The sequence below is a fragment of the Canis lupus genome, chromosome 8 (genome assembly GCF_048164855.1).
Source record: "Canis lupus baileyi chromosome 8, mCanLup2.hap1, whole genome shotgun sequence".
Lineage (NCBI taxonomy): Eukaryota > Metazoa > Chordata > Mammalia > Carnivora > Canidae > Canis > Canis lupus.
In genome coordinates this window covers 70,190,311-70,205,422 of record NC_132845.1, presented here as the reverse complement: position 1 = coordinate 70,205,422, position 15,112 = coordinate 70,190,311, and the positions used below count along the sequence as shown (strand labels likewise).

The 15,112-nt window shown below is 43.5% G+C and overlaps 1 non-coding gene and 1 pseudogene across 1 annotated transcript; both read left to right on the top strand.

Annotated features, from left to right (window-relative positions):
• The first annotated feature begins 1,964 nt into the window (after window positions 1-1,964).
• LOC140639204 (developmental pluripotency-associated protein 4 pseudogene) lies at window positions 1,965-8,835 on the top strand (annotated as a pseudogene).
• Window positions 8,836-13,371: 4,536 nt separating this feature from the next.
• Window positions 13,372-13,478, top strand: LOC140639285 (U6 spliceosomal RNA). Its single transcript, XR_012036057.1, has one exon. It is a non-coding gene; the product is annotated as a U6 spliceosomal RNA (small nuclear RNA).
• The last annotated feature ends 1,634 nt before the right edge of the window (window positions 13,479-15,112 follow it).

Here is a 15,112-nt window from a genome sequence, read left to right as displayed (position 1 = left end):
TAAATCAAAGTTGCTCAAAAGGAGACTTTATCTCACTGAACAAGAAGTCAGAGGTGAGACCATTTCAGGATTGGTTGATTCAGTGGGGTGACATCATCAGGGACCCAGGTGCTTCCCATCTGTCTACTCTGCCATCATCCTCCTCTTGGCTGCCTTCCCTCTTGATTCAAGATGGTGGCCTCAGTTCTGAGTATCTCATGCATATGACAATGTTCAGAGCTAGAATATCCCTATCTGTGTCCTGTTTTAAAAGCTGGGAAGAGGGGATCCCTGGATGGCTTAGCAGTTTAGCGCTGCCTTTGGCCCAGGTCATGATCCTGGAGTCCCAGGATCAAGTCCCACATCAGGCTCCCTGTGTGAAGCCTGCTTCTCCCTCTGTCTGTGTCTCTGCTTCTCTCTCTCTCTCTCTCTCTCTGTGTGTCTCTCATGAATAAATAAATAAAATATTCTTAAAAAGAAAAAAAAAAAAAAGCTGGGAAGACTTTCCAACAGATATCCCCTTGAGTCTTCTCAGCCAGATTCAGTCACGCACCCACTGCAACATGACTGGCAAGTGGAGGGGAGCCCTAGGCTCAGTCTCCGGCCTCCTCCCTCCTGGGAAGCCTTGAACAAGCTCAAAGTGTACAATTCACTGGTTTTAGTATATTCACGGAAATATGCAACCATCACCATAATCTAATTCTGGGACATTTTCAGCACCCCCCCAAAATAAACCCTATACTCATTAGCACTTAATCCCTACTCTCTTTCCCTCCAGCCCTTAGCAACCACTAGTTTACTTTTTGCCTCCGTGATTTGCCAATTCTGGACATTTCAGATAAATCCAAGCCTGCAATGTGACTTTTTATGTTGGCTTCTTTCACTTAGCATAGTTTCCAAGATTTATCCACGTTGTACTATGCATCAGTACTTTGTTCCTTTTTATTTATTTATTGAAATATTTCTTTCACATCATCATTTTTAAAAAGATTTTAAGTAATCTCTACACCCAAAGTGGGACTTGAACTCAGAACTCCGAGACCAAGAGTCGAATGTTCTACCGACTAAGCCAGCCAGCCAGGCACCCCTATATCTTTTTATAGCTCAGTGATATTCTCCTGCATGGATATACTAAATAAATGAATTGATATAGTTCTATCTAGAATATATGAGAAACTCAAAATTCAACTTTAAAAAACCAATTAGAGGGGAATCCTGGGTGGCGCAGCGGTTTAGCACCTGCCTTTGGCCCAGGGCGCGATCCTGGAGACCCGGGATCAAATCCCACGTCGGGGTCCCAGTGCATGGAGCCTGCTTCTCCTTCTGCCTGTGTCTCTGCCTCTCTCTCTCTGTGTGTGACTATCATAAATAAATAAAAATTAAAATTAAAAAATAAAAAATAAAATAAAATAAAATAAACCAATTAGACAATGGCAAGCCATAAAGAGACATTTCACCATAGGGGCTATAGAGATGGTAGACAAGCACATGAAAAGATGAGCTGACCATTACGGAGACACTATTTAAGATCAATATGAGATGGGGCGCCTGGGTGGTTCAGTTGGTTAAGTGTCTGATTTTCATCTCAGCTCGTGTCATGACTCAGGATTGTGCGTTCAAGCCCCATGCTGGGCTCCATGCTGGGCGTGGAGCCTACTTTTAAAAATAAAATCATTATGAAATGTCATCATACCTATCAGAAGGGTTAAAGTAAAAAGAGTGACAATACCAAGTGCTAATAACAAGGATGTGGAGAAACTGGATCCCTCATATGTTGCTGGCAAAATGTAAAATGTTCCAGACATTCTGGAAAATAGTTTGGCAGGGTTTTCTAAAAAATGAAGTATACACTTATCATACAGCCTAGCAGTTGTACTCCTGGGCATTTACCTCAGAGAAATGAGAATTTATGTCTGTACAAAAACCTATACATGAATGTTCATAGCAGCTTTATTTGTAATAACCAAAAGCTGGAGACAATCAAAATGTCTTACGATAGGTAAGTGGTTAAACAAGCCATACATGGCACAGCTATTCCACAGAACATTTCTTAGCAACAAAACGGAACAACTATTGATATAGGCAATAATCTGGATGGATCTCAAGGGCATTATGCTGAGTAAAAAAGGCTAATATCAAAAGGTCATGCACTATATGATTCTATTTATATAACATCCACGAAATGACAAAATTACGGAAGTGGAAAACAGATTAGTGATATCCATGGTTTAGAGATCGTGGAGGGGTAGGAGGTGGGTGTGGGTAAAGGGGTAGCATGAGAGAGATCTTTGTGATGATAAAATAGTTCTGGGGTTCCTGGGTGGCTCAGTCAGTTGAGTGTCCAACTCTTGGTTTTGGCTCAAGTCATGATCATAGGGTTCTGGGATAGAGCCCTGTATTGGGCTCCCTGCTCAGCAGAGAGTCTGCTTTTCCCTCTTCTTCTACTCCTTCCCCCACCCACTCATGCACTCATTCACTCACACTCTCTCTCTCAAATAAATAAAATCTTATTATTTTTTTTTTATTTTAAAAATAAAAGTGGTACAGGGTGCCTGGCTGGCTCAGTCAGAAGAACATGTGACTCTTGATATTAGGGTTGTATTTTCAAGCCCCACATTGGGTGTAGAGATTACTTAAAATTTTTTTTTAAATATTTTATTTATTTATTCATGAGAGACAGAGAGAGAGAGAAACACAGGCAGAGGGAGAAGCAGGCTCTCTGCAGGGAGCCCAATGTGGAACTCGATCCTGGGACACTGGGATCATGCCCTGAGTGAAGGTAGATGCTCAACCACTAAGCCATCCAGGTGTCCCGAGATTACTTAAAAATTAAATGAACAGGGATGCCTGGGTGGCTCAGCGGTTGAGCATCTGTCCCACATTGGGCTCTTGCAGGGAGCCTGCTTCTCCCTCTTCCTATGTCTCTACCTCTCTCTCTCTCTCTGTCCCTCATGAATAAATAAATAAAATATTTTTAAATTAAATATTTAAAAAATGAATAAATAAAGATTAAAGCAACATTTTTAGCACTTCTTGAAATCACCACCTTGAGGTGTGAAAAATGGTTTCCAACAGGTGGCTTTTTTCTGGTATGAGAAGCTGCAGGTGCCCAGGGATTGATTTACTGATAAAATTTCTCAAAATCCTTTGGAAGCAGCTGGGCTTAGCTGGAGTGTAGGAAAATCTGGTGTACAGTCAATGAGTGGATTTCCATTGGGCTCCACATTCTGGAATGCCTCTCCCACGTGGAGCACCTCTTCTGCTCTTGAGCTCCCTGGGAGGGCAGTGACCCTCAGATGCTTCCATGACTCCACTTAGGTCAGTTATGAAAAGACCTCACGCTCTTCTAATTTTATTTATTTATTTATTTATTTATTTATTTATTTATTTTTACAGAGTGGGGCAGAAAGAGAGAGTGGAGGGGGAGGGCTAGAGAGATCATGACCTGAGCTGAAATCAAGTCCCATGCTTAACTGACTGAGCCCTCCAGGCATCCCGATCTCATGCACTTCTAACAGCTTGCTAAATCCCCAGGAAGTTTGTTGCAAGAAATCTAACAACAGTGCCCAAATCCCCATTCTTTCTCTGTGTGTTTGTCTGGGCAAGGTGGGCTGAAGTAGGGATCCGCTGAAACCCATTATTGTGAAATAAAAGTTCCATTGTGAAATGCCTTTGCACTTTTACAAAATGCAGTTTCCACACACACACACAGAACATGTGAAAGCAAAATCCAGAGGACAGAAGAGAAGTGCCACGTGATTCCCTATAGAATCACTGAAGGGTCATTCTTTGATCTTTCGAGAGACAACTGTGGGAAGCACGTTTGGTGAAGCACCGGTGTTGAAGGAGAGTTTCATAGGGTGAGAACCAGAGGCCTATTATGTTCATTCAGCACTTTCTTTCACTGGCAGCCTAAAGGCTGCCAAGGCAGAAACATCCCAGGGGAAAGTGCTCTTGGACTGGGCAGCCAATGGCTCAGAGGAAACTTCTGGCAGCAGTGGCCACGTTCTGAGAATCAAGCAACCCCTGTTGGCCAGTAGCTACATTTTTCTGATGCAATATTTAACATTTTTGTTTTATTTTTGTGGTAAAATCCATGTTACATAAAATTACCATCTAAATCAGTTTTTAAGTGTACAGTTCCTTAGGGTTAAGTATATCCACGTGATTGTGTCCTCATTTCTAGAACATTTTCATCTTGCAAAACGGAAACTCTACACCCATTAAACAACAGCTCCCTATGCCCCCTTCCTTCCAGCCCTGGGCAATCACCACCCTACTTTCTGTGTCTATGAATTGGACTCCCCCTGGGACCTCATATAAGTGGAATCATACAGTATTTGTCTTTCTGTGACTGGCTTATTTCACTGAGCAGAATGTCCTCAAGGATTAGTCATGTTGTAGCAGGTGTCAGAATGTCCTTCCTTTTTGAAGCTGAATGCTATTCCATTGAATGGATAGATCATATTTTATTTATCCAGTGCATTCATTCTGTGTTCTTTTTCTTCTATCTGGCTATCAGCATCCATTCCATCAGAAAGACTTTTTAACCCTACCTTCAAAATATATCCAGTCTAATATGTATAGATTATATGAAGATTATATATTTTATATATATACATATATATGTGTATATATCCATAACCCAGCCTCTTCCAGTATACTGCCTCCATGCCACTCCATTAGTGTCACACATTTCTCAACAGAGGTGATTTCACCCTAGAAGGGCATTTGGCAACTTACAGAAACATTTCTGGTGGTCAAACCTAGGAGGGTACATTTTGGGTGGTCACAACTGGATAGATGCTGCTAAACATCCCACAATACATGGGACAGGCCTCTGTAACAACAAATTATCCAGTCTGAAATGTCAGTAGTGCCTAGCTTGAGAAAACCTGCTCTGATACATACCTTTATCCTGTCTCACTCCGACTGTTGCAGTCCTAACTGGTCTTTGCTTCCATGCTCTTCCCTCCAAATATATTCTCTGTCCAGTGACCAAGTATCCTTTTGAAGGGTAAATCACATTCTGTTATTTATTTAATTTATATTTATTTATACTATTTATTTATTTATATTTATTTACTTATTTTTAAAGATTTTCTTTTTTAAATTTTATTTATGAGGGCAGTCTCGGTGGCGCAGCGGTTTGGCGTCGCCTGCGGCCTGGGGTGTGATCCTGGAGACTCGGGATCGAGTCCCGTGTGGGGCTCCCTGCATGGAGCCTGCTTCTCCCTCTGCCTGTGTCTCTGCCTCTCTCTCTCTCTGTCTATGAATAAATAAAATATTTTTAAAAAAATATTAAAAAATTTATTTATGAGAGATACACAGAGAGAGGCAGAGACATAGGCAGAGGGAGAAGCAGGCTCCCTGAAAGGAGCCCAATGCAGGACTTGATCCCAAGACCCCGGGATCACACCCTGAGCCAAAGGCAGATGTTCAACCACTGAGCCACTTAGGCATCCCACTTTATTTATTTTTTTAAAGATTTATTTATTTTAGAGAGAGAGAGCACACACACATAAGTGGGGGGAGGGCAGAGGGAGAGGGAGAGAGAGAATAGCAAAGACTCCCCACTGAGTAGAGCCCAACACGGGGCTGGATCTCACAACCCATGAGATCATGACCTGAGTCAAAATCAAGAGTCAGATGCTCAACCAACTGAGCCACTCATACACCCCTTTCCAGACATTATATTATATGCATATGTAATCATTTAAAAATATACTTACTAAATGCAATGCAGTATCCTGGATTGGATCCTGGAACAGAAAAAAGGCATTAACAGTAAAAACTGGAAGTATCAAAATAAAGCCTGGAGTTTGGTAGGAAGAGGGGCAGAAGGAGAGGGAGAAGCAGACTCCTGGCTGAGCAGGGAGCCCAACGTGAGGCTAGGTCTCAGGACTCCAGGATCATGACCTGAGCCGAAAGCAGACGCCCAACTAGCTGAGCTACCTAGGTGCCCCAACACTTCTTTATTTTCTAAGGTAATTTTTGAACACTCTGTAATAAAAAAAGCCAAAACATGGTACAAAATGTCTATTTTCCTGAGCTGTAATCAAGGTCACATATTTGCTCATGGGGGCTGTAAATTTTGTATATCATTTGGCTTTTAATAATGAAGTAGTGAAAAATTCCCCCACACACTTCAGAACTCCTTTCTTTTTGTATTCTTGAATTTCTTTTCATTTCAGTCACTGCACAAAAAAATGTGCCAAATCCCAGCCCATCAGGATATCTCCAGTCTGGCTAAAGTCTGGCCACAGAATGAAGCAGTAGAATCAGCAGCATATGGGTATGTGTGTCTGGCAAATTCCAACTGCCCTACAATTCATGGCTACTCTTATTCCCTATCACATACCAGCTATTTTGTCTTTCTAGGGTGACAGGCAGAAAGGAAAGTTCTATTTAAAAAAAAATTTTTTTTTTTTTTTTTTGAGAAATCTCTATAGGTAATGTTGGGCTCAAACTCACAACCCTGAGATCAAGAGTTGCATGCTCCATTGACTGAGCCAGCCAGGTGCCCCGGGAAAGTCTTATTTTATTTTATTTTATTTTATTTTATTTTATTTATTTTTTTTGAGGAAAGTCCTATTTTAAAAAATATTTATTTATTTATTTGAGAGAGAGAGCACGTGCAAGAGAAAGATGGAGAATGGGGGGAGGGGCAGAGGGCGAGAGTCTTCAAGCACACTCCCCACTAAGCATGGACCCTTACAGGCTCCAGGACTCTGAGATCCTGACCTGAGTCAAAATCAAGAGCCGGTCACTCAACCAACTGAGCCACACAGGTGACCTGTAGCTATTTTTATCACTTACAACAGTGTCCTAAAAAGTCACCTCTCTTTAATGGTTTGTGCTTTTTCTCTTTTGAGGGGTGTGTAGGAGGGGTCATGTTTAGCAAATACCCTCCATCTCACTCTGTCCGGGAAGGTTATATTTCCTTTCATAAATTTTAAGGTTTTGTTCCTACACATTCAGCTCTTTAATTTATCTAGAACTCATTCTTATGTATGAAGTAGAAATCTAATTTTTTCCCCATATGGATAATCATTGTCACAGCTCCTTTTATTAAGTTGTCCATCTGTCCCCTCTGTCATGTGTCATATTTCACATATGCAAGTGGCTGTTTCTGGGCTCACTCCTCCATTCCACTGCTGGTGTTTTTCTGTCCTATCAGCACCCCATTTTAATTACTATGGCTCTAGAATATGTCTTCATAGCTGCGAGGGTGTGTCTATCGCATTGTTCTTTTTCTTCAGAAGTCTTGATTTCCTTGATCCTTATTCCTCTGTATAAATTTTATTTTTTATTTTTTTTTAATTTTTTCAAAGATTTTATTTATTTATTCATGAGAGACACACACACACACAGAGAGAGAGAGAGAGGTAGAGACACAGGCAGAGGGAGAAGCAGGCTCCATGCAGGGAGCCCGATGTGGGACTTGATCCCGGGACTCTGAGATCATGCCCTGAGCAGAAGGCAGACGCTCAACTGCTAAGCCACCCAGGCATCTCCTTCTGTATAAATTTTAGAATCAGTTTACACACCTGTTGAGATTTTGTAGAGATTTTACACACCTGTTGAGATTTTGTAGAGATTATAGGTTAACTGGGAAAATTGAGATTTTTATGATTTTTTACGACATTTCCCATCCATGAATATGGAATAGCTCTCTGTGTACTTAGATATTCTTTGATGACTTTTTTTTTTAAGATTTTATTTATTTATTCATGAGAGATACGGGGGGGGGGGTGCAGAGACAAAGGCAGAGGGTGAAGCAGGCTCCATGCAGAGAGCCCGATGTGGGACTCGATCCAGGGACTCCAGGATCACACCCTTGGCCGAAAGCGGCGCTAAACCGCTGAGCCACCCAGGCTGCCCCGGATGTGGGACTTGATCCTGGATTCCCGGATCATGACCTGAGCTGAAGGCAGGCGCCCAACCGCTGAGCCATCCAGGTGTCCCCCTCCATTACCTTCTAAAATTGCCACCTGCCAACTTGCTTCACCGAGACATCCTGCAGGCCTGGTGCCATGAACTCAAGCTGAGCACCAAAGGTCAGAGATTAGATGTATATAAGCGAATCTGCGGATATGCTTACCGAATCAAAAGAAGAACATTCCTGTCACTGCAGAGGAGGCCAAGATTCTCACACAGACACAAAGAAGATTGATGTTGGACAGGGGGAAATGTCTCTGGAAAGTCCTGGAACAAAGATACCTTCTGATGGAACCTACCCTCCTGAAGTGGCTGCTCCTCCTGAGAGGTCTAATGCTCTCCTGGAGGAGGTTGATACTGTTATGACAACTTCAGCCCTGGATGCCGTGTTTCCCTCCTGGTCCAGAATTGCAGCCAAGGCTGGGAAGATGGAGACAGTGGCATCGCCACAGGAGGCTCATGGTGTCAAGTGATGTGTGAGAGAAGTCTGCCTGCACACACAGAAGGTTGGGTTCACCTGCAATTTCATGCAGGACAAGCCTGGGTGCCTGAAAAGTGGGGGAGAGTATGAGCCCTCTTCTTGCTCCCTGCTTGTAACTTTCTACCTCCACAGCTGGAGAACAATATGCTGTGCTCCAAGAAGAATATGGAATGCGTTCAGAAGAATAAGGTGTTAACGAAAAGCCTTCAATGAGCTTACAATATCAGGAAAAGGGATACATCTGTGATTACAATTAATGGTACAAAGAGAACTACAATCAACTCCGTGGTGACACTGATGGCTGGACCGCAGGCTGCTCATACCCTCCATCCTTCCTGCTTACAGGGACACAGGCTGGTGCATTGCAGATGTGACCCTCCAACCTCCACTGGGGCCTGTGGCTTCATGGGTAGAGATACAGGTTTTAAATTGGAAGAGCAAAAAAAAAAGCAAAAAAAAAATAAAAATAAAAATAAATAAATTGGAAGAGCATTTCAGAAATTACCATTCATTCAACTTAATAAGATGAAAAAGTCATTCATACTACCAAATGTTTACCCTTCTGAAGTAGAAGTGACCTTAACTTCTTTTATTTTTATTTTTATTTATTTATTTATTTTACCTTAACTTCTTTTAAAGTGGGAGCCTGAGCCTCACCTAGCAGAGGGTGATGGGGGTGGGGGTGGGGAGTGGAAAGCACAGGTGTGCTTCCTTGCTGGATTTCTCTTGCAATTCTAACTCCTTCAGAGGCTACTACCTTCTCAGGTTCATGACTTCAGACTGTTGAGTATTTTATTTTATTTTATTTTTTTAGAGATTTTATTTATTTATTCATGATAGTCACACAGAGAGAGACAGAGAGGCAGAGACACAGGCAGAGGGAGAAGCAGGCTCCATGCAGGGAGCCCGACGTGGGATTCGATCCCGGGCCTCCAGAATCACGCCCCGGGCCAAAGGCAGGCGCCAAACCGCTGGCCACCCAGGGATCCCGCTGTTGAGTATTTTAAACCAAAGGAAAAGCTGTTACTCTTTCCCACTCCCAAAAACATACTCAATATACAAAATATTTTTTGATGTTTTCTTAATAAACTGAGACCTCTATGGATGTCTCTGGGATAATAATATAGAATACTATATGGGTATTACTTCCACTTGTAAGTATCATGTATGTTTCTACTGCTTAAAGATATTTAAGGGTGGGATGTCTGGGTGGCTTAGAGGTCAAGCGTCTGCCTTTGGTTCAGGGCGTGATCCTGGAGTCCTGGGATCATGTCCCACATCAGGCTCCCCACAGGGAGCCTGCTTCTCCCTCTGCCTCTGCCTCTCTCTCTGTATCTCTCATGAATAAATAAAATCTTTTTAAAAAAGATATTTAAGGGTATTTCTTAATCATAAATTCATAATGTATTGGATTTTAAATTGTATATAAAATCATCTATTGTATATAGGAGACCATATGCATTGCAGGCAAATTCTTAATATTCCTTTTTTTAAAAAAATCTTAATATTCTTAACTCAGAATTAAACCAAAAATCATGATTTTCTTTGGCATGGTTCTTCTTTTTAAAGCACTCGAATGAAGTATGATTGACATTTTAAAAAAAGCTATATGTTTAATGTATATAATCTGATGAGTTTGATTCATTTAAAATTTTTTGTGTACTTCCTGAATTTATAGTCCTATGATTTTTTAGAAAAGATGCTTATTTTTCACTTGTGTTCTTATGGCAGTTTCCAACATTGTTTTATTGTTGTGGATTTGAGGATTATGAGATTTCCCCCCCCCTTTTTTTTTTTTAAAGATTTTATTTATTTATTCATGAGACACACACACACACACACATACAGAGGCAGGGACACAGGCAGAGGGAAAAGCAGGCTCCATGCAGGGAGCCCAATGTGGGACTCGATCCTGGGACTCCCAAGATTATAGCCTGGGCTGAAGGCAGCACTAAACTGCTGAGCCACCGGGGCTGCCCATTTTCCCCCCTCTAATGTGCCGGAAGGAGTAGTAGAGTTTGAAAGTTTGTAACCACTATGATATGGACAGATTTGGGCAAGAATCCTCAATAAATGTTAAAAATGTTATTTTTTTTAATTTCTCAGAAAGAGAAAGAATAAGCAGGGGGAGTAACAGAGGGAGAGGGAGAAGCAGGCTCCCCTCTGAGCAGGGAGCCCGATGTGGGACTCTATCCCAGGACCCTGGCATCACAACCTAAGCTGAAGCCAGACACTTAACTGACTGAACCACCCAGGCACCCCTACTAATTTTTAATAAGCATTGATAATTCTTGCCTGAATCTATTATTATGATGACTGCAACTGGTCATTTTTTAAAGGATTTATTTCAGAGATAGAGTGCATGTGTGGGGTTGGGGCAGAGGGAGAGAGAGAGAGAGAATCTCAAGCAGACTCAGCTGCTGAGCACAGAGCCAGAGGCAAGGGGCTTGATAGCACAACACTGAGATCCCGACCCGAGCTGAAACCAAGAGTAGGATGCTCAACCAACTGTGCCCCCCAGGAGCCCGTAAATGGTCACTTTCCAAATGATCATTCCTCCTGTGATGGTGTTCTACTTAAGGAGTTTCTTCCCTTTTACAGAAAAATATTCTCATTTATGTGTTTTTATGTATCGTCAGAATGGATGCCCATGGATTCTTACTTTATTTGACGTCTAGTCCTTGTTCTCATCATTCATTTTGGTGCACAGTTGTCCCCAGCTTGGCCATTGGGACCACCGCTCCTCTGTTCAATTTGGCTTGTGTCCTTTTGACACGTCCTCATCATTTTATGAACATATTCACCATCACAAGATATTCTAGATTCACCTTGTACTTTCCTGCCCCTAGCCTTGGAATCAGCCAGTCCTCCAAGGAGCCCTGGGTCCCCTGTTAGAGAGGAATAGTATTTAGAGACCAGAATCTGGGATCTAAGGAATTTTAAGGGAAACGCTGTGGGCAGGTGGCTGTGCCTTTGGTGATTCTGGCCACCAGGTGGCAGCACTCCTCAGAAAAACACAAAAGACCTGGAATCTGGGCTGGGTTGAGAGAGTGGGGGTAGACTGGCCAGGATCCTTTTTTTTTTTTTTTTTATTTTTTTTTATTTATGATAGTCACAGAGAGAGAGAGAGAGAGAGAGAGAGAGAGAGAGAGAGAGAGGCAGAGACATAGGCAGAGGGAGAAGCAGACTCCATGCACTGGGAGCCCGACGTGGGACTCGATCCGGGGTCTCCAGGATCGTGCCCTGGGCCAAAGGCAGGCGCTAAACCACTGCGCCACCCAGGGATCCCCCAGGATCCTTGATGGGGATGTCTTTGGTCCTTTTTCTGGAAAGGGGAGACACAAACTTACCACCACTTCATATGCATACTCTCCTCTATCCTCCTCTCCCCCAATACATGCTTCACATCCACTCACCAATTTCTTCATGTCTTATTTCTTATTTGTTTGAAAACTCTCAAGCCCAATGTGGGGCTTGAACTCATGACTGAGATCAAGAGTCACATGCTCCACCAACTGAGGTAGCCAGGTGCCCTATGTCCTTTTATCCAGAAGACTTCTAGGAGGGTTAGGTAGTTCCAGGGCAGAGAGGGAGAGGGGATGGATCCCAAGGAGGGAGGCCCTGATTTCTAGTCCCCAGCCCACCCAACCCTATTTACAGCACAATCTACAAGCACAGCTCTGGGCTACAAGTACAGCTGTGGGCTACAAGTATGGAGAGGCCCCTTCCCCAGAGGGCCACCACTCCCAGATAGTGTCTCCACCTAGCTGTTCCTTGGGATGTTGGGCCACAGCTGGCTCCCTCCCTCTGGACCTGGTAGGCAGATGAAAAAGAAAACCAGGCCCAATAAAGCATTACTTGTGTTAAGGCCCCAAGTCAGGAAACCAAGACTTAATACCTAACCTAACTGCAGTTTCAAATCCTCAGAAATGAAACCTTTTAAAAAAAAAGTATTTATTTTTAAGATTTATTTATTTCACAGAGATAGCGAGCAAGCAGGGGTGCAGGAGGAGGCACAGAGGGAGTGAGAGAATCTCAAGCAGACTGCCTGCTGAGCACGGAGCCTGATGTGGGGCTCCACCTCATGAGGCTGAGATCATGACCCAAGCCAAAACCAAGAGTCTGACAATCAACTGGCTGAGCCATCCAGGCGCCCTAAAAGATTTATTTATCTTATAGAAAGAGGGAGTAGAGGGAGTATATGGGAGGGAGGGGCAGAGGGAGAGAAGCAGATTCCCCACTGATTGCGGAGTCTGACGGGGATCTGATACCAAGACCCTGAGATCATGACCTGAGCCAAAGTCAGACGCTTAGCCCACTGAGCCACCCAGGTGTCTCTCCCTCTCTATTTTTAAAAATTTCAGGGCAGCCCGGATGGCTCAGTGATTTAGCGCCGCCTTCGGCCCCTGGCGTGATCCTGGAGTCCTGGGATAGAGTCCTGCATGGGGTTCCCTCTGCCTGTGTCTCTGCCTCTCTCTCCTTGTGTTTCTCATGAAAAAATAAATAAAATCTTTAAAAAAAAAAAAAAAACCTTCATTTCCTGTGGCCCTTTGGGGTTCCCCTCTGTTAGATGGGGTGCTGCCTGATTCATGAGCCAAATAATAAAGCCAATTAGCTTTTTAAAATTGGCTGGGTTCAGGCACCTGGCTGGCTCAGTTGGTGGAGCATGTGACTCTTGATCTCGGGTTTGTGAGTTCAAGCCCCACATTGGGTGTAGAGATTACTTAAAAATAAAATATTTGGGGCACATGGGTGGCTCAGTTGGTTAAGCGTCTGATTCTTGGTTTCGGCTCGGGTCATGATCTTATGGGTAGTGGGAGCCAGCCTCGCATTAGGCTCCCCACTCAGTGTGGAGTCTGCTTGAGGATTCGCTCTCCCTCTGCCCCTCCCCCCATTCATAGATGCATGAGCACACACTCTCATAAATAAATCTTTAAAAAATAAAATGAAAAGTAAAATAAAATCTTGAAGTGCTCACTTCAGCAGCACATATACTAAAATTGGAACAATACAAAAAAGATTAGCATGGCCCCTGCACAAGAATAACCCGAAAATTCATGAAGTGTTCCTTATTTATTTATTTATTTATTTGAGGGAGAGAGAAAGAGAGAGAGGGAGAGAGGGAAAGAGAGAGAGAGAAAGAGAGCATGAGTAAGAGGAGAGGCAGACTTCTCAATGAGCAGGAAGCCTGACATGGGGCTCGATCCCAGGACCCCAGGATTATGACCTGAGCTGAAGGCAGACATTTAACTGACTGAGCCACCCAGGTACCCCAGTGTTCCATATTTAAAAAAAAAATTAAAATCTTAAAATAATAAATTAATTAATTAAAATAAAATTTACTGGGTTGAATTTTTGTTATTTAACATGTGGAACCCAGAGGAAAGGATTTCCCCCTGGGTGGGCCACCCAGGTGAGCTTGGAGCTGCTTTTTTTTTTTTTTTTTTTTTAAGATTTTACTTATTGGGGCAGCCTGGGTGGCTCAGCAGTTTAGTACTGCCTCCAGCCCAGGGCCTGATCCTGGAGACCCGGGATCGAGTCCCACATCAGGCTCCCTTCATGGAGCCTGCTTCTCCCTCTGCCTGTGTCTCTGGCTCTCTCTCTCCCCCTGTCTCTCATGGGTGAATAAATAAAATCTTAAAAAAAAAAGATTTTATTTATTTATTCATGAAAGATACAGAGAGAGAGGCAGAGACATAGGCAGAAGGAGAAACAGGCTCCCCAGAGGGAGCCCAATGTGGGACTCAATCCCAGGGCCCAGGATCATGCCCCAAGCTGAAGGCTGACACAACCACTGAGGCACCCAGGCGTCCCTGGAGCTGCTTCTCTGTGCTGGCTGCCTCCACATCCCGCACCACTGCCCATCAACTCATGTTGGTTAAGTCAAAGAATGTTGGGGTAATCTCTTCTCTTCCTTCCACTTATTTATTTTCCCACAAGTAAATTAGATTACATATTTTTTTTAAATGCCCCCCACCACAACCCCACCAAGGGACTCTTTAAGCAACTTAAACCTATGGTTTGATGACTTCAGAGGCAAGCATTTGCAACTGAGTCCACACTTCTGTTCCTAGGAATTAGGTGCCATTAATTTTTAATTTTTATTTCTAAGTAATCTCCATACCCAATGTGAGGCTTGAACTCATGACCCCGAGATCAAGAGTCACATGTTCTTGTGATTGAGCCAGCCAGGTGACCCTGGCACCATTAACTGTTGCAGTCCTCCTCTGCTTCCTAGCAGAGCAGGCCATCAGTAAAAATGTTGCCCCTATCACTCCTTCTTCACCCTCTCCTGCCAGGACTGGCACAGCAGCCACCCGATCCTCATCTCTGGTCCTACCTCTTCCCAGTCTCTCAGATCGCCTCACCCAACTCCCCAGCACCCCAAAGCATCACTCTCACACCCTAGGTACCGAGGTTCCAGCAATTCTGATCTCCTAGGCTTTTCTCCCAAGCCAGCCCAGTGCCCTCTCCTTGATTCTGTTCACAAAGCTGCCTCTGCCTGAACCGACCTCCCATCCTACCTCCCATAAAATTGGGCAATGACCCCTAAAGTTCCCTGGTCTCCTAATGATGTTGCCTCCAGTTATCTCACTTGGAATGAGCTCCCTGCCACCCCTGATTGTCCTTCCCACCCTTCAATAGAGGCCTTTCTCCCTATCTCCCCCCATGGACCTGGGACAGCTCTTCACTCCCTCACTGGGCCAGCAA